The sequence below is a fragment of the Protopterus annectens genome, chromosome 8.part0 (assembly GCF_019279795.1).
Source record: "Protopterus annectens isolate FY-2018-M chromosome 8.part0, PAN1.0, whole genome shotgun sequence".
Lineage (NCBI taxonomy): Eukaryota > Metazoa > Chordata > Ceratodontiformes > Protopteridae > Protopterus > Protopterus annectens.
Window position 1 is genome coordinate 306,654,308 of NC_056741.1, and position 18,713 is coordinate 306,673,020.

General features: G+C 38.8%; 1 protein-coding gene across 1 annotated transcript in view; it reads left to right on the forward strand.

Moving 5' to 3' along the window:
- Positions 1 to 18,713, forward strand: part of NTRK1 (neurotrophic receptor tyrosine kinase 1) — a 921,476-nt gene that overhangs the window by 325,949 nt on the left and 576,814 nt on the right. The gene's annotated exons all lie outside the window — the stretch shown is intronic.

Below are 18,713 nucleotides of genomic sequence, written 5' to 3' on the forward strand. Positions count from 1 at the left end.
TGATCCGCATCTCCAAGTCAACACAATTTCCACCCCCTTCTTCCGCCATCTATCACAAACCTTTTTCCATGCTCTCCTTTGTTATTCATACACCTAGAACATGTGAGTCATTTCTGCTCTATCCACATCACACCTCCAGCACTGATAATCCTCCCTCTTCACTCACTTTTTTAACTTTCTGTGGGTAAATAATCTACACGTGAAACAAAACTCATCTATTGATTGGATACCCTAAATGTCCCTTTTGACTTTTATGGGATCACTGAATCATAGCATGTACAATGCAGTTGGGCCATGTGGCAGTTTCTACCCTGCCTTTAGCCACCCTTAGATATTATCTACTTTTTCAAGTAGCAAATGCCATTCAAACCTGGGGTGAATGTCTGAGAACCCCTCTAATTGTCTAATTAATTTTTAACTCATTAACACCTATGTAGTGTGGAATGTTGAACTTCTTACAGCTTGCACACATTTATTTATTTATAAATAAACAAATAAACAAACAAACAAACAAAAAAAAATAAATAAATAAGCTACACAGTTAAAATGTCAGATCCAAGAAAGGTCTGCCATAAAGAGCTATGAGTTTTAACTGGAAGTATACAAAAAGGTGCTATAAGCTTGAATGGAAGATAGTGTGTCACACTGCCTGAGCTGGATAGGGAGTTTGTTCCAGAGAAGGGGCAGTCATTGTGGGACAAAATTGTCCCTCTACTGTGATTTCTTTATTTGATCATGAAGATTCAGATCTCTGCTTTTTGTACTCACCGGACAGCTTGATTTGTGGAGAAAGAAAAAGTCACAGGCTGTCAGATCCCTAATGGCCCTGAAGGCAAGACACAGATTACCTTAAATAAGTCTACAGGACATTAAATCCAGTCACAAGGCCTCCATTCTCTCTTGAGTTCTCAGGTCCTTAGGGTCACAATCTTTTTTTTGTCAGGAATCTTTGAAGTTTCACCTCTTCTTCTACTTTTGGCTGCTGCCATTAAGAGTCGCCACAGCGGATCATCTGTTTCCATTTCTTCCTGTCCTCTGCATCTTGCTCTGTCTCACCAACCACCTGCATGTCCTCTCTCACCACATCCATAAACCTTATCGTAAGCCTTCCTCTTTTTCTGTTACCTGTCAGCTTCATCCTTAACATCTTTTTCCCAGTACACTCTGCATCTCTCCTCAGCACATGTCTAAATAATGTAATCTTGCCTCTCTGGCATTGTCTCCAAACCTTCGAACCTGGACTGACCCTCTAATATACTTATTCCTAATCCTGTCCACCCTCATCACACCCAGTGCAAATCTTAACATCTTTAACTCTGCCACGTCCAGCTCTGACTCCTGCCTTTTTGGCAATGCCACTGTCTCCAACCCATATAACATAGCTGGTCTCACTACCCTCTTATAGACCTTCCCTTTCACTCTTACTGGGACTCGTCTGTCATAAATCACTCCTGACGCTCTTCTCCACCCAATCCATCCTGCCTGTACTCTCTTCTTCACCTCTCTTCCACACTCACCATTACTCTGAACTGTTGATCCCAAGTATTTAAACTCATCCACCTTTGCCATCTCTACTCCCTGCATCCTCACCATTCCTCTATCCTCCCTCTCATTCACACACACACATATATTCTGTTTTAGTCCTGGTGACCTTCATTCCTCTTCTCTCTAGAGCATATCTCTACCTCTCCAGGGTCTCCTCCACCTGTTCCCTTCACTCACTACAGATCACAATGTCATCTGCAAACATCATAGTCCACGGGGACTCCTGTCTGATCTCATCTATCAACCTGTCCATCACCATTGCAAATAAGAAAGGGCTCAGAGCTGATCCTTGATGTAATCCCACCTCCACCTTAAACACATATGTCACTCCCACCGCAGACCTCACCGCTGTCACACAACCCTTGTACATATCCTGTGCCACTCTTACATACTTCTGTGACACTCCCGACTTCCTAATACAATACCACATCTCCTTTCTAGGCACCTTGTCATATGCTTTCTCTAAATCCACAAAGACACAATGCAACTCCTTCTGACATTCTCTGTACTTCTCCATCAACACTCTCAAAGCAAACATTGCATCTGTAGTGCTCTTTCCTGGCATGAAACCATACTGCTGATCACTAATCATCACCTCCCTTCTTAACCTAGCTTCCACTACTCTTTCCCATAACTTCATGCTGTGTCTGATCAATTTAATCCCTCTGTAGTTACTACAGCTCTGCACATCACCCTTATTCTTAAAAATCGGTACCAAAACACTTTTTCTCCATTCCTCAGGCATCCTCTCACTTTCCAAGATTTCATTAAACTATCTAGTTAAAAACTCCACTGCCATTTCACCTAAACACCTCCATGCTTCCACGGGTATGTCATCTGGACCAACAGCCTTTCCGTTCTTCATCCTCGTCATAGCTATCCTTACTTCCTCCTTGCTAATCCACTGCACTTCATGATTCACTATCCGCACATCATCCAACCTTCTCTCCCTCTCATTCTCTTCATTCATCAGCCCCTCAAAGTACTCTTTCCATCTGCTCAACACACTCTCCTCGCTTGTGAGTACGTTTCACTCATTATCCTTTATCACTCTTACCTGCTGCACATCTTTACTAGCTCGGTCCCTCTGTCTAGCCAATCGGTACAGGTCCTTTTCTCCCTCCTAAGTGTCCAACCTTTTATACAACTCTTCATACGACTTATCCTTAGCCTTCACCACCTCTCTCTTTGCCATGCACCTCATCTCCTTATACTCGTGTCTACTTTCTTCATCTCTCTGACAATCCCACTTCTTCTTCGCCAACTTCTTTCTCTGTATACTCTCCTGTACTTCTTCATTCCACCACCAGGTCTCCTTGTCCTCCTTCCTCTTTCCAGATGTCACACCAAGCACCTTTCTAGCCATCTCTCTTACTAGCTCTGCTGTAGTTACCCAGCTATTCGGTAACTCTTCACTGCCACCCAGTGCCTGTCTTAACTTTTCCCTGAAAATCACCTCACAATTACCATCATTCTGCTACATGTACAAATTACAAGAGATCCCACTTTGTGATTTTGGAACAAATAAAATACAGTTCAAGAGGTGGTAATGTAAATGTTGAACTAGAGGCACAAGAAGTTAAGCGGCAGTTTGGATTTCATGCTTTCCAAAAACCTGGTTTGAATGAACAGAGTGCCATTCATCCCCTTTTAAGAATGAGATCCATACTTAATTGAATAGGTCCTGGCATTTACTGTGTCCTTGAGTTTTAATCTATGTTGTTTCTTCCTTTTCAACACTGTGTTTTTATTAACATGCGTGATTATTTTGATTTAGATCATTTATTTATCATAGAAGTGTTTTATCTGATTGATTTTTTAAAAACATTATATGATCGTAACTAATTTTTAATTGTTTAATTTTTTAGATAGTACTGTAACTTTAAATCACATTGCTTTATTAGCATTTTAATTAATTAAATTTCAAGCCATGCTAGAATATTTAAGGGAGTCTTTATTTCATTAATTCATTCTGAAGAAGCCCTGGGTCATTAAGGATGAAAGTGCTTAATCTATTTGAAAATATATTTTTTTAAAGAGTTAATTCTTGCTGTCTGGTCTGATAAGCTGCTAATGTTACATTCTTTCAGTTTTTCAACATAGGTATTGCTATTATGAATAAATTCAGAGCAATGTTTAGTAACTTCCTGACATAAGTAAAGAAGGACCTGTACTTAACCTTAACTTCCAGTGCCATTCAAAGTCTGTGGGAAGCATTTATTTTCTTGATATTTGTTAGTACCTTGGCAAGCCTTTTGATGTTGATTCTGATTTGTGGGTCTTGAATTTTGCTTTATATTTTTCTTTTCATTGTATTGATTATTTATCCATATGGACCACCAGGCTTGTTTGCTCATAGACCTTCTCATTTTGTTTACTTTTGGTAGGGACTAACAGATTTATACAGTTTTTCAGGCGACCATAGAATTTATTATCATAACTACTAGCCATGTCAATATTATGGGGATACAGTTATACTTGAACTTTAAGACTTTATCATAGAATTTTAGGAAATGTATACATCTGAAGTCTTTGAACACTGTGGTATTTGCATTTGCTGGTTTAGGGATTTTGAAAGAAAAGACTACCAATTTGTCGGGAAGGTTGCATCAGTGGGATAGTGCACATAAGATGCTATATTTTCAGAAACCAGGTCAAGAAAATTTGTCCTCTAGTGGGCTCTTGAATAATTGATCCAGTGAATTCTTGTTTATGAAATCAAAAATTTTTGGGCATAGCCTACATTTGAGGTACACATCTCCCCATTTGCTGAGTAGTCCAAGTCTCCCAGGATGATTGAGTTTTTATGCATATAAAGTTCATCCAGTGTATTTAAGAAATTAAAATGGTTTGGAGAGATCCTATGACACGCTATAATTTGACAATTAGTTTTATTTAGAGTGAGTTGAATGTCAATGAGCTCATTTTTGGGGTCTCTGGGAATCTGTCTTGAGTTAATGTGGCCTTTAACAAATATAACGCAGTTCCTATCAAGTCTAAAGGCATGGTAGGTGCAAACTACTGGTATCAATAGTGTGTTTCTACACTTTTAAACCAGGTTTCAGTAATAATACACACAATGTGTGTTCCAAATGCAGGATGGCTTGAAGGTCAGGTAGTTTGTTATTTAGACTCCTATGGCTGAGCAGTACCAGATTGCTATAGTCTGGTGTTTTATTTTTTTTTTAGGTTTGAAAATCCATTAGCTAGACACTGTCCAAAAAAGGCACTATGGGGAGCAGCAAAGTCTTTATCCAGTATGCGGGACATAGGAATGAGAGGTGCAAGGTATCCATGGCAAAGCAGGTAGGGCTGTGTAGCTGCCCAAGCCATGCTGATGGCTCCCCTTCACAATGTTGACATTCATATGACCGAGACCATATGATCGACATTTGAAATGTTGACCATGGGGAACCGGCATCTCTGTACAGTGCAGAATGGAAAGATTTCCATTTCTGCACTGTAGTGCAATCTTGGAGTTGGTATATTAAAGTTATGGGAGGTGTGGAGGATGGAGCACCCCACGGGGGGGGGGGGTGCAGGGTGGAGTAGCCCCCCTGCTAGCATCGTTAAAGTTTGTTTTTTTTCTTTTTTTTTTGTCTGCTTGTATGTTCGACATTTCAAATGTCAATCATATGGTCTCAGCCATATGGGTTTCGACATTGTGAAATGTCGATCATATCAAGTAGACCCATGTAGAAACATACTGCATCCCCCTCAAATGACACCAGCTACTCAGAAAGTTGGAGAATGCAGTCATCTTTTCCTTGTACGTTAATGATGAAGGTAGGATCCTTTTAATGCCTTAGTCTTTCTTGCATTTGCTACTTGCATATTGAGCTTGGAAATGTCTCTCTCCCTATCCCTTAGGCTTTTACGAGCCAGGTCATTTACACACCCATCAAACACCAGCATGCCAAAGTTATACTTGATCATCTTGAGGTTCCTGAGAGTTTTTGAGACATTGAAGACCTTACACATGTAAGACAATTCACCATCACCCTATTTTGGTTCAGCCTTGTGACAGCAGAGTTAAGTACAGACTGTATATCTCACTATAGAGTCATCAATCACCAGCACAGTTTTATTAGCAAAGAATTTAAGCATACTTGGTCTGGGGTGAGTATTTTTTCCTGGTGGTGACTCTTAGTTATGGATGTGACAGCATACAATGTTGTTTTTAATTTCTGCTGAGTCTTGTTAAACATTGGAGTCTTAAAATATGACTTTTCTACATTCTCAACATATGATACATTTCTATGTATTTATGTCGAGCACTGTAGAGGTGTGTGTGGTGCTCACAGACTGTTTTGTTTTTGTGAGAGTGATGCCTCCATCTTAGCTAAATAATTGCATCTCCACAGGTAGTTTTTGATTGTCTGTGAGCATCAGGTAGTTGCTACAATGCCTGAGTATACCAAGTGCTATGAGGCTAGCCACTGAGGAAAGTTTAGCTGTCTGACCTTGCATTTAGTCCAAGAGGGTAGAAAATTAGAGATGTAAGACATTTGAACACAATATGGTTTGCAGGATACATTTTTTTAATGACTCTTTATGAATATAAATTATTAAATGTTTCTTATCCTTGATAAATTCTAACGAGTACAGAATATCAGAATATTATGTATTAGTATCAAAAAATGTTTGCAGCATAATACTTAACTATAGAGCACCAAATACTTCCCACTTTATTGTCGCCAAAGTAATTGCCTCCCTTATCTGTCATTTTCTTTTCTGTGCAGCCATCATCTTTCTTTCTGCTAAGGAATCTATGAAGAAGAGTACAAAACAGAAATGACATTAATTTGCAGTTAGGTGGGGTACCACTCATAATCCCCCATTAGGATACAAAGGAACACACCCACCATGATCTTTCGTTGCTTTTGTAGTATGTATTAATATTAGTATTTTTTAATTCACTGGATTGTATAAGGACTTACATTTATTTAGTTAGTAATCTTAATTTGTCAATTAAGTCCTCATGTGGAATAGTATTAAACAAGTTAGCAAGTTCAAGATAAGCAGTAGACTCTCTCTGTCCTTCGTCAAGTGCAGCTATTGCTTCTTAAAGAATAGTAGAAGATTCAGAAGGCAAAATCTCCCACTAACAAACCTGTGCTAGTCCATATCTAACAGATATGGCAAAGGTAACCAAATCCAAAAGTAGCTAATAAATATATTTGGAAAAATTAATTTCATACTTCCTATCACCATGGGAGAAAATAGCTATATGGAAAGGTATGCTCCTTACAGCCTCCTCATTGTAGAAATGTTTTCAGGAAAAACTTGACCTCCCCGCAAACAACAATTAACGACATATGTAGACATTACCTTTGCCCCATGAGAGCACCATTCCTCAGTACTCGAGAAAGCAATATGGCTGTCCATACAACAAATTAATACTATTGCAGGCAGATTCAATAAAACAGCTGTCATTTATACCGTAAATTCACATTCAGAGGTTGTCCTTCTTTAATACCCTACTAACAAAACCACACTCTACAGATCACAGTTTTTTTAAAAAAAGGATCCTCACATTTGAGAATTAGTAACAAATGCAGATAAAAGATCTCCTCACCCTTATAAATTTTATGAGCAGTTCTACATATTCTTAGTTAAGGAAGCCAAATGTAAATGTTATACTAATAATGGTACCATTTAAAGCATAGTCCTACAAAGCACCCTTTGATTATGAGTTGTTCTAGCAAATACACTAATAAATTAGCTCCAGAATATATTACCTGAAAACCAATTTTATCTCCATCTCTCATGCTTTAAATACTAATTGATGTGTATCTGTGTTAATAACATCTTTATTCCACAATCAGCCTAACCACCATTGTTACTCCTCTTTTTGTTCATACAGTCAGCTTTAGTGTCCATTTATACCTTGCCAGTACTATATCTTATACCTTACTTCCCTTCTAAAGGAGTAACAGGTCAGTCATACCAGGGGTGTAGTTGTGCATTCCCATGCAGTTGCCTAACTCCTTTGAACTATGTCACATTGCTTGATTTGGAGCAAAGTTTTTCCAGATTACGGGTAAGTGTTGCATGTCAAATCTGTCTCTCTAATATGTTTTCTGTTCTTTTTTTTTTCTTAAGCAAGTTTAGATACCTATTTGTGATGTTAGTGGGGTGGTTTGATTTGTGGAGATATAAGGATTTTTAGACTATTGGCTCTCCAATGGCCTGAAAGGCAAGGCACAGATTACCATTAAGGGGTCTATATGACACTGAATAAATGGGCAGTGCTTTCAGCCTCTCCCTAGTTCATGTTTTTTAGGTATTTTATGTTTAGTCAGGAAGTTCTGGAGTCTTTCTAGAGCTTCCTATGGCTACTAGGATTCATCCCAAAAGGGGAATAGTGTTTGATAATAGATCTGATCAATGCAGAATATAAAGGGTTAAGAACTTCCTTGTATCTAGATGAAATGCTTTTTCAACTGTCCACACTGGATAAAAAGATTTCCTAATCACTGTTGGAGTGTGATTGTCAAAGAGAAGGAAATTATCTACCCATGTTGTAAGGTTTCTCACCACACTTTAAATCTGAAGCAGGGTGTTATCAGTTCTGTCAGATCGATGAAGTGACTGTTTACCAAATGTGATAATATTATTTTGCATGTAGATTTAACTGCTTTTTAGGCACTAGTTCTTGACATGCTTGGAGTGTCTGTGTATCAGAGGGGGACTTTAGAATACCACCAAGTTAGCAGTCAATTACAAACTTGATTAGCCAGAGATCCTGGTACTAATGTGGAGATCTGCAAAGGATATACTGAATAACAGAAGCCCCAGCACATACTACTGAGGAACACCACTGGTCACCTTCATATCCCACAAACAGTTTTCTATCTACCTAAATGTTACTGCTCAGTTTGGAGCTCATTCATGTGGCATTGTGTCAAAAGTATTAGCCAGGTCAAGCAATCTGTATGGACACCATATCCATTGCCCACAGTTTGAGTTAGACTCTCAAAGATGTTGACCAGACAGGATCTTCTCTTCACAAAGCCAAACTGCTGTGGGTCAAACCTTATCATATTTTTTATATTCATAGGTAGGTACTAGGCTATTGGCCCAGGGCCTATATAAGCCTAGCCAAAAAGGTACCCTGGCTTTCGCCACCAAGAAAATTATTCTCCTGTGCCCCTGTCCAGCAGAGCCACAGAGGTGATCCCCAGGGAGAATTTCCTATTTCCCATCCAATCATCAAGATTTTTCTTGACGAGCGCTAATGAGGAGCTTTGTTTGATATAGATAGGTAGTTTGTTCCCGACTATGGAAGTCTCTGGGACAGGAATCTATCCCTCCAGCATGTTTTGTTTATTGTGGTGACATGGTTTAGGTCCCTAGAGCATGTAGCTCAGAGGGATTGGGATTTCTTTAAGTGGAGCATATCCAACAGTTCTGGGTTTGACATAGCTTTGTATGTTAGGCAGAGATCGCCTCTGAGTAGGCGATATGCGACAGAATAAAGCTGGAGTTTTTTGAGACAGTCTGCGTAGGGCATCTGTTTGAGGCCAGTAATCCTCTTTGTGAGGTATTTCTGCAGCCTTTCCAGTTGTTGTAGATGTCTTGTGAGGTACATACCAAAAGGGGTGAGAAACCTTTTGTGATGAGGTGTGTCACATAGAAGGATTTCCTGACGACTGTTGGGATGTGATTATCAAAGGAGAGACTAATGTCCACCTATGTCCCAAGGTCTGTTAGCCCACTTTCTGTATTAAGTAGACTACCTCCTATGTGGTAGCTCATGGGTACCGAGTTTTTACCAAAGGGGATGACAATGCATTTTTTGTCATTGAGCCACTTAGCTAGGGTTAAACTATTCCCAGTGCCATAAAGTCTGCTCTTCAAATTTCTCTTAGAACTAGCCAGTTTTTAGTTTTACCACTAAAATCTGTTTCTTTGAGCTCAGCACTAGTTCAGAACTCATTGTAAGTACTAAATAAGCTACAAATTACTACAGCACTCAACTTTCCTCTCGTCTAGAGGAAAACAGTTTTCAGTACTTAATAAATAAACACTTATCCAGGCATGTCTAAGGATCAGCTCTCTGTGTTTTCTCCTGTCTACCTGATGAATCTGGGCATACTGGGGCAATGCAGCATTTGCTTCATGTACACAGACAACCCTCTCCTCCTACCACCCAACACTACAACCTGTGAGAGATGCACTTATATAGCCAAACTGGAAGCAAAGCTCTCTTCACCCAAGACTGGACTAGACAGTCAAGAGGAGAAGGAAAACACTTGCACTACACCACACACATCACATAGTCCCTCAAAACCTACACCACCAAAACACACACATAGAAACACGAAACACACACCTACATTCATGGAGGATCTCAATAAAAATCTGCTCAAGCAACAGAGACCTCCAAAGCAGAAACACAAGCAACCTCCACCCACCAACACAACCCAAATGATACATAGCCCACAAAATCAGTGTGCCACTCAACCACAGCCCATAAGGCATAACAACATACCCAATAATCTAGTCATAGGTGACTCTATAGTCAGGCACACTGATGTTCCACTCACCAGGCTAAACAAGGAGAAAGTTACTGTCAGCTGCCTGTCGGGTGCCAGGATCCACCACATAACGCATGCACTCAGGTCACTCCACAGCAAGTACAAATATGACTATGTCATTGTTCATATTGGTGTGAATGACCTGAGATTTACCTCCCTGGACTACATGAAAAGAGACATGGAGGAGGCCTCCGATCTTGTAGCCAGGCAGGTGTGACCCTAACCCAGAATGATACCACAGTACAAGGAAAAAATGACTTCAACAATTGGCTAACCTTCTGGTGTCATTCTAAGGGGATCCAGTATCTATCTGCCCGGGATGACATTGTCGACAGATCACAATGCTTTGCCAGAGATGGCCTGCACCTGTTGCCCTTGGGATTCCGGATACTGGCTAAGGCTCTTTCCACCCCTATAGTGCCTTTTTTAGGCAAGGTTCAAATGACAAATTCACCACCTTAACAGGTACATGCAAGCAAAATCTGAGGGTAATGCTACTCAATGCTAGAAGCCTACACCTCAAAATGCATTCACTCGAGGCACTCCTTAAAATGAAGAACATCGACATCTGTGCAGTGACAGAGACCTGGTTCAAGGCTCCAGAGAGCACCCCTGCATTACCAGGCTATAATTCATAACACACCTTTCGGCCACCTAACCTGGACTGAAACACTAAAGGTGGAGGCGTGTCCATATTCATTAAGGATATCCACACCTCCAGGCTAGTTGCTCAGCATAATGCAGCCGAGATTATCCAAGTGCAACTAACTCTGGACAAGACCACAATCCAATCTTTGTAGTTAACTGGGACAGTAAATATACATCCCATGGCTTTGCATATGAGCACAGTCAGGGTAATGGGTCTGTAGTTTCTGCTGTCAGTGATGGCTCCTCCTTTCTGTAGTGGCTTTGCAGCAGCTGTGCTCCATAATAAGGGGACATAACCAGTGTGCTACACTCAGACTGACTAGCAAACAAGCATGTTTTGCATTGATTATTATGTTATCTGGTTGTGTTATCAGACCCAGAGGATGATGTAATTTTCATTTTGAGGATACCTTTAGCAAGAGTTCTTTGGTTATGATGAGGGGTGATATTCTGAGGGATATGTGGCCTTTGTGGTCTTTGTGTAGTTCTTTTCGGGTGAAACATGTGTTTTGGGGTGAAACGTGTAGTGAATTTGTTTGTTAATATGTTGGCTATACCTACTGGTTGAAGTATTCAGTGACATTTTAGAAAGGTTTTAAGCAATACTGGTAAAGGATTTATAATTATATTTAGTTTCTTATGTTCATAAGATGTCTATGTTTTCCAGGTGGAATTTTCTTTTCAGTTCTTTTAATAGCTTTTTAATTGTAAAATTGATTTGAATGTTTTTGATTTGCTATATAGTTCAAGAAACTTTTTTTTTTCCATTTATGTATGTGGACCATCAAGGTGGTTTACTTTTAAACTTCCCATTCTGTAACATGCTCTGATCTGATAGTTAGTCCTATTTACTAATCATTAGCGGACTGGAGTTCTGCTGTGGCGACCCCAAACTGGGAAAAGCCGAAAGACACAAACAAACTTATGTATTTTACATTTCTTTAATAGGGTGGTAGGCATCAGCATGAGCATCAACCCTTTTTTCCTTCCTTTGTACATGGGCCAGGGGGTCACTTCAAGCAGTGACCATCACCTACAGTTAATGTGCACAGCACTGGGTGGCTAGAACACTGATCAAAACTTAACAATTTCAAGCTTAGCCCAGGAAATAGAACATTTTGAACATGTAGCAGAACAGTGATACACAATGACAAAGAACTGCACAAAGCTTGTGTTATATCAGTGCAGTATTATCTAGTGTTAGTACAGGAGTGCATCTTCTAAGGAGTAATGCTCATTATGCCTTGAAAAAGGAAATGCAGATAGAGAGAAGTGTAAGAAGGGTAAGTAATATGAATATGGTTTAAGAATTAATTTAAAACGGCTCATATTTATACTGTATGGTGGAAAGATGATAAAAATAAGATGAATAAGAATAGTTCCCTTTTATCTAAGATGGTATCAGGCACAAATCTAATTAGTAGACAGTGCGCGAGTACAACTACATCATGACAAGTGTGAGAATGACTAGGTTTGTTTATTGAGAATTTCACAGTAGAAGAGCCTACATCTATCTGGTACATCATTGCACAGTGTTGTGCTGAGTATTATCAGAGCTGTTTATCCCAACAGAGAAAACCAAAGAACAAAGAGAAGATTAGCTAAGAATTCAGCCAAAAATGCCGAATTCCAGAATACAGTAGTTGTTTAATTCTGTGCCACAGAACCACCCCCACTGATTCTTAGAAGCTAACACCTGACCAAAAATAGCTGGAAAATGTATAAAACAGCAGCAAAATTAAAGAAAAGCAGAAAAACACTAAAACATATACCAGAAATATTTTAGCAGTACACTAATAACTAGATGACTGTATAAAAACAACAAAGCTTTTTTTTTATCCAGTTAATGTACACTCAACTAAATAAAAATAGCACTTAAACTGTAGAAATCGCTAGGTGGCTTTAAGTGCAATGGAAAATAAGTACTTCCCTGCTCTATAAGTGAGGAATCAGCTCAGAACTCCAACTTCAGTAATTTTAGAACAAGAAACTTCCCAAACTCTGGAACAAGCTTCCCATCTAGGTCAAGCAAAGTTTCTCATTAGCAGTCTTCAAGAAAAATCTTGATAAGTGGATGGGAAATAAGAAATACACCCCGGAGATCACTTCAGTGGCTCTGCTCGACAGGGGCACAGGAAAATAACTTTCTTGGGTGGCATAAGCCAGGGAACCTTGTTGGCTGGGCTTACTTAGGCCCTTGGGCCAATAGCCTAGTACCTACCTATGAACCTTTGAACCTATAAGAGCTCTGTGTGCAGCCTTCTGAAGTCTATAAATTTAAACATTTAAACTTCCTAAATAAAAAGGCACATATTGTAAATATGTAAAATTACTGAAAGACAGCATACAGATAGCAATACAGTTTAATGTTTGTTATATAATCAAATAATACCTTCTGGGTTTTACTGCTTGAGAGCAAGCTGACTTCAGAGCCCATGCCCGTTTTTTTCCCTTTGAATCATTTAGCACAGCTGTCAAACCCCAACTTTTCCCTCTTTCACTCTTTATCTACCATTCCTAACTCATATTCCTCAGCTCACTTAGACTGCAAAATTTACCTGGATGCTCCATTCCCCAAGAACATGTAAACATGCTGAATAAAAATAAAGAAAAAAGGATTTTTTTGTTTTATATATTTTATACTGGAGATATGGGCTTGGATTCTAAAAAGGCTACTTTGATAGACAAATGTAAACATGTGTGGCTAACAGCATGTAAGAAACCCTTTCTGATTCAGAGACAGATTCACTGTAATGATTTTACCCTGTCCAGGCTGTCCGTACAATAACTATGGTGGGACATCTTCAAAGCCATGCTATTTGCGAATGAGGCATTCTAGGGAAGGGGATAATACTAAATGTGTCTGTCCCAAGAAAAGCTTGTGGGAAGGAAGTTGCACTGCTTAGAGATTAAAAAAAAATCACTCAGGCACACAGCTGCATTAAGTAATATGGCTCGGCCATGTCCCAACTTTACTTTCAATGAGGTAGACTGCATTACAGGTAAAGTTAGGAAAAATGAAGCAGAGAAGTAAGGTTGGGGTTGTGTAAGAAAGCGCGTGAGTGTGTGTGTGTGTGTGTGTGTGTGTGTGTGTGTGTGTGTGTGTGTGTGTGTGTGTGTGTGTGTATGGGTGATTGTGCCCATGAGTGTAATTGAGGGGGTATGTCATGTACAGTGAGTGCCTGTGTGTGTGTGTGTGTGTGTGTGTATGTGTGTGTGTGTGTGTGTGTGTGTGTGTGTGCGTGTGTGTGTGTGTGTGTGTGTGTGTCTTTGTGTTTATATGAATGTCTGCATGAGTGTGAGAGAGTGCATGAGGAGGGGTGATTGTGCCAATGTGATAAATGGGCCATTATAAATAATTACCACTGATAAGTATTGTTTAGTACTGGCAGTAATTACACATGATTCAGAGATGTGCAAATTAGGTGATAATGAGGTCTTCCTTATTGTAACCAAACATGTTTCTCAATCAGATTTTTAGCTGATTGCATAAACTGTACCTTGCGGTTACTGCAGTTAACCGGAGTGTAAGGGAGTCATTCTGAATCAAAAGGATGAAGTCTTAGTATAGTCTTTAATAATTCCAGAATATCTGATACAAGACGCCATTTAGAAGTCTCTGTGTGTTCTGCAATCTGATGGATGAGGCTGCCAAGTAAGATGTTACCATTGGGTACTGTCTGTAAAAACTGTTTCAGAACTACATAGGTAGTGAAGGCAGCTAATATGCCTTAAAACTTTACAATGCAAGGCTCCTTTGTATAGGACTGACAGGGATGTGTTACTGTGGTTCTGCAGGAAAAATTTCCAAATTAATACAAACAATCAGAGACTCAGTTTAGATTCTGTGACCCTTAAATATCTGAATGAACTTGTTTTAATTCTCTGTACAGATAAAGAAAGAATAAATTGAATCTTGAGTGTATTTAGCATATCTCCTTTGTAAACAAGATAAACATCAAATAAATTATATTTTTTCACCGTTTATGCCAATAAAGCTTGAACATGAATAAATAATTGTACTTGGGACTCATAAGTTGAGCAAAGGAATGTCAATACATCAGTTTGATAGTACTGCTGAAGAAATGATGGGAAGGTGTGATCATAAATAAAGACAGCCTAGCTCTTCTGTGCTGGCTTCATAATTATTAGAAACAAGACTAACTTTCTAACTATTGTGCTCTTTGCCGTCTCATCTGTAATGAATCATTTATGCTTCTTACACACATTGCTTAGGTTTGCCACTGTTGTAAACGGTTTCTGTAGTTTAGGATTTCAAGTTTGAGTCACTTTTGAGTTTATCCCCATTTTCATTCATTTTTCTCGAGTTTCTTTACTATAAAATGTTATTTGTCCTCTATTTACTCTCATGAGATATTTAAATGTTTCCATCAGGCCTTCCTTTTTCCTGTTCCTATGAACACGTAATAAAAATTCTAAAACGTATCCGCCCTGATGTACATTCAATTCAGCTGCAATTATCCCAGCAATTAATTATCCATTTAAAGTTAGTCAGATTTGAGCAAAAACATGAAACACACAAATGCATAATTCTTACATCTCTCTAGATAATTCATAAATTCAGAGAATTTACTTCCATTAATGCTGATATGCCATCCTGTTTAATTAGTAATAGTATGAATCGTACACATGGTAAATATCACTTAGTCTGCCTCACTAAGTTTCAGGGAAGCAACATTATTTCAAATCACAATCCTGGAATAAAAAACAAATTAAGTTTGCTCTTTCAGTAGTCACTTTATTACATTTTTATGTTTATTGCAATATACCTCCGCACTACATGCTGTGAGTTTTCGTCCCTTTTTGTAACGTAGCGTAGCTAGCATGGCATATTATGTTATAACAAACTGTCACATTTCTCTTTTGGAATGCATGACATGCTTAATAGATTAGTCTCCTGTTTCGTATTTAGACCGATCTGTAATGTTTTTAGGATTAGAATGAACAGCTGCACAACCAAAAAGACCACCCAAATGTCATCAAGCAAACAATACAAAATTAATCACCTCTCATGATAGTAGGTAACTTATTTTAGATATTTTGTAATAACTAATCTGATGAATACTTTTTCATATTTTGATCTTCAGGTGTGTCACTTAAGAGATGCCAGATTCTAGCAAAAATAATGTTGAAATGGAGGAACACTGATTGAATTACAGATTCTGTTAGTATGGAAAAGAATAAACCCAGACAGTCAGGAATCATCCAGTAAGAGAGAAACAAGTAACCCAGATAATGATTTGATTTGTCATTGAGAGCGATAGGTTGGAAGATGGAACAGACATGTTTCACAACTCTAAAACCTTCAAAGTGTCTGGGGTTGATGCAGAAGGTAGAAAGGAGTCTGACGCTTAGTATAGGCAGAGATGAGTTTGAGTAACTGATCCTCCATGTTTCAGCATGCAGAACTGTGTTGTTCCATAAAGAAATTTATTTTATTTTTGTCTTTTATGACTGGGAAAGTCTAACTGGGAAAATCTCATTCTCTACAGAGGCCTGGGGAAAAACAATTCATCAGATACATTTAAGAAAATCATGACTAAACAATTTTTTACAAAGATACATTACATAGGTAGTTCATAAGATATAATGCAAATAAATAATTATTCTATAACAACACTATACATGATAGTAGATTCCAAGTATAAAATGTTTAGTACACAACAGTTCATGTGTAATGTATGTAACAAACGGATATTAGATATGACTTATAAGGCATGGGCAAGGGGGGTTACAGCACAGATGTTAGGAATAAATGGAACGGAGGTAAAGACAATAGTCTGTGTGTACATAGTAGGCAAAGCTAGAAGAGAGAGAGAAGCATTGTTGAACAGAGGAGTCAAGGATAGTTTGGGTAAAAGTATTAGGGTACTTAGTGCTATATAACCTGGTTCTAAGATAGTGATGGTGAGTATTTCAAGAAGATGGCTAAAGTAGCAGAGTCAGTAAGAAACTGAAATGTAAAACCGAGATTACAGAAGGAAGGAAACTAAGGGCAAGTGGCAGAAGGGCTTGTTGTGTAGAAGGTGATAGGGATTATAAAGGGGTAGGAGCTGGCAAAGGAAAATGTTGTTTATTTATTTATTTTATTTATTTGTAGCATAAGCAATCACCAGCTAAGCTGCATGATCAAACACCCCAAACAGCCCCCACGATTCAGAACTATAATGCAGTCAGAAACATCAGTAACTTCAAAAAACAAAAAAACTTTTCCTTCCAGCCTTCTACAGATCAACTGGGCTCCACTTAAGTCTCTTCCCTTGAGGAAGCAGGAGACTCATTTAATACAATATTTCAAAATATCCTGGCACAGCACGCACTATTAAGAAGCTAAATAATTAGAAACATCCAGCAAATTGGTCAACTTAAAAAAAAAAACAAAGCAACTCATGCCATTTAGAGATAAGACCTGGCATGGCTACAAACCAAGTCTCATATATCCCTTCAACAATATAGGCAGTTAGGAACTATAGCAAACAATGCATAAAACTGGACAAAAAAAGCTTAAAATAGCAACACCCACAATTCTTCATCAAAAAAAAAATCAAAAAACTTCTGGAAATCAATAAATACATTGCACAGTCCTGAAAAATCAACCCAATCCAGTCCATCCCTAACCAGTAACTTCCAAAACATTGCTCATAGTTTAATTCACATTTTATAATAATATATTAATCTCCCTCCTACAAAACAAAACTACTACAAATGCAGCCATCCCACGCTAATTATTGAAGTCACAACAGACCTTCACAATCACTTCAGTACCAACATCTATAATTCAAACAAATCTATACACCCTTTAGACAGCAACCACTGTTCCTGACCAACTTCCACCTGAATACCTCAAACTCCCTGCAGATAGCCTGTACATATCCTGTCTCGAGTCTAACAAAAAACTCTCTCCAAGGTAAATATATCCCCACCTTCTGGAAAATATCCTATATAATACACTTCCATATCGGTGACTTATCAACCAAGCTCACAAACTATAGACCAATCACCATTCTCTCATTCTTATCCAACATTTTGGAAAGATGTATTCAGTCTCAATTTACTACACATATTACTTCTCATAACCTCCTCCCTCCCTCACAGCACAATTTTATACCCAATCACAGTGCAACCACTGCCCTTCTAAGGTCCATAGATATAATAAATCACAATAGAAATTAAATGCCCCCTATGCACATTTGCCACCATCCACAGAGTTTACTAGGAAGTAGCAAATTAAAGTAGATTGCCAGGCCTTTCTTTTGTATCACACATACTGCATGTATGTCTACAGATGACTTAGAGATACCAGTTCAATCACCATATGCCTTTAGAATCACTGGGTCATATATATGCATAGGGCATCTGTTTGAAGCCGTTAATCTTCTTTGCCAGGTATTTCTGTGGCCTTTCCAGTTGTTGTATATGTCTTGTGAGGTACATACCAAAAGGGGCACTGTACTCTATAATGGGTCTAATGAGTGACAAGTAGAGGGGAACAATGACCTCCTTTTTCCTAGATGAGAAACCTTTTGTGATAAGGTATGCCACATAGAAGGATTTCCTGACTACTGTGGCAATGTGATTATCAAAGGAGAGACTACTGTCCACCTGTGTCCCAAGGTCTCTTATCACATGTTCGGTGTTAAGTAGACTACCACCTATGTGGTAGATCATGGGTACAGAGTTTTTACCAAAGTGGATGACAATACACTTTTTGGCATTGAGCTTGAGGACATGGCTTTGACACCAGGCTTCTGTCTCAGTGAGACCCTTTTGTAGGATGTCCACATCATTACAAGTTTCAATTATGGCTCCTAGTTTGCAGTCATCTGTGAACTTCATTAGACAAAGACCTTCTGTGTTAGCCTGTATGTCAGAAAACAGGAGAGGGCCCAGGACTGAACCCTGTGGTACTCCACTTGTCACTGGACTGAAGTCAGATTTGGAGTCTGCTACTTTCAC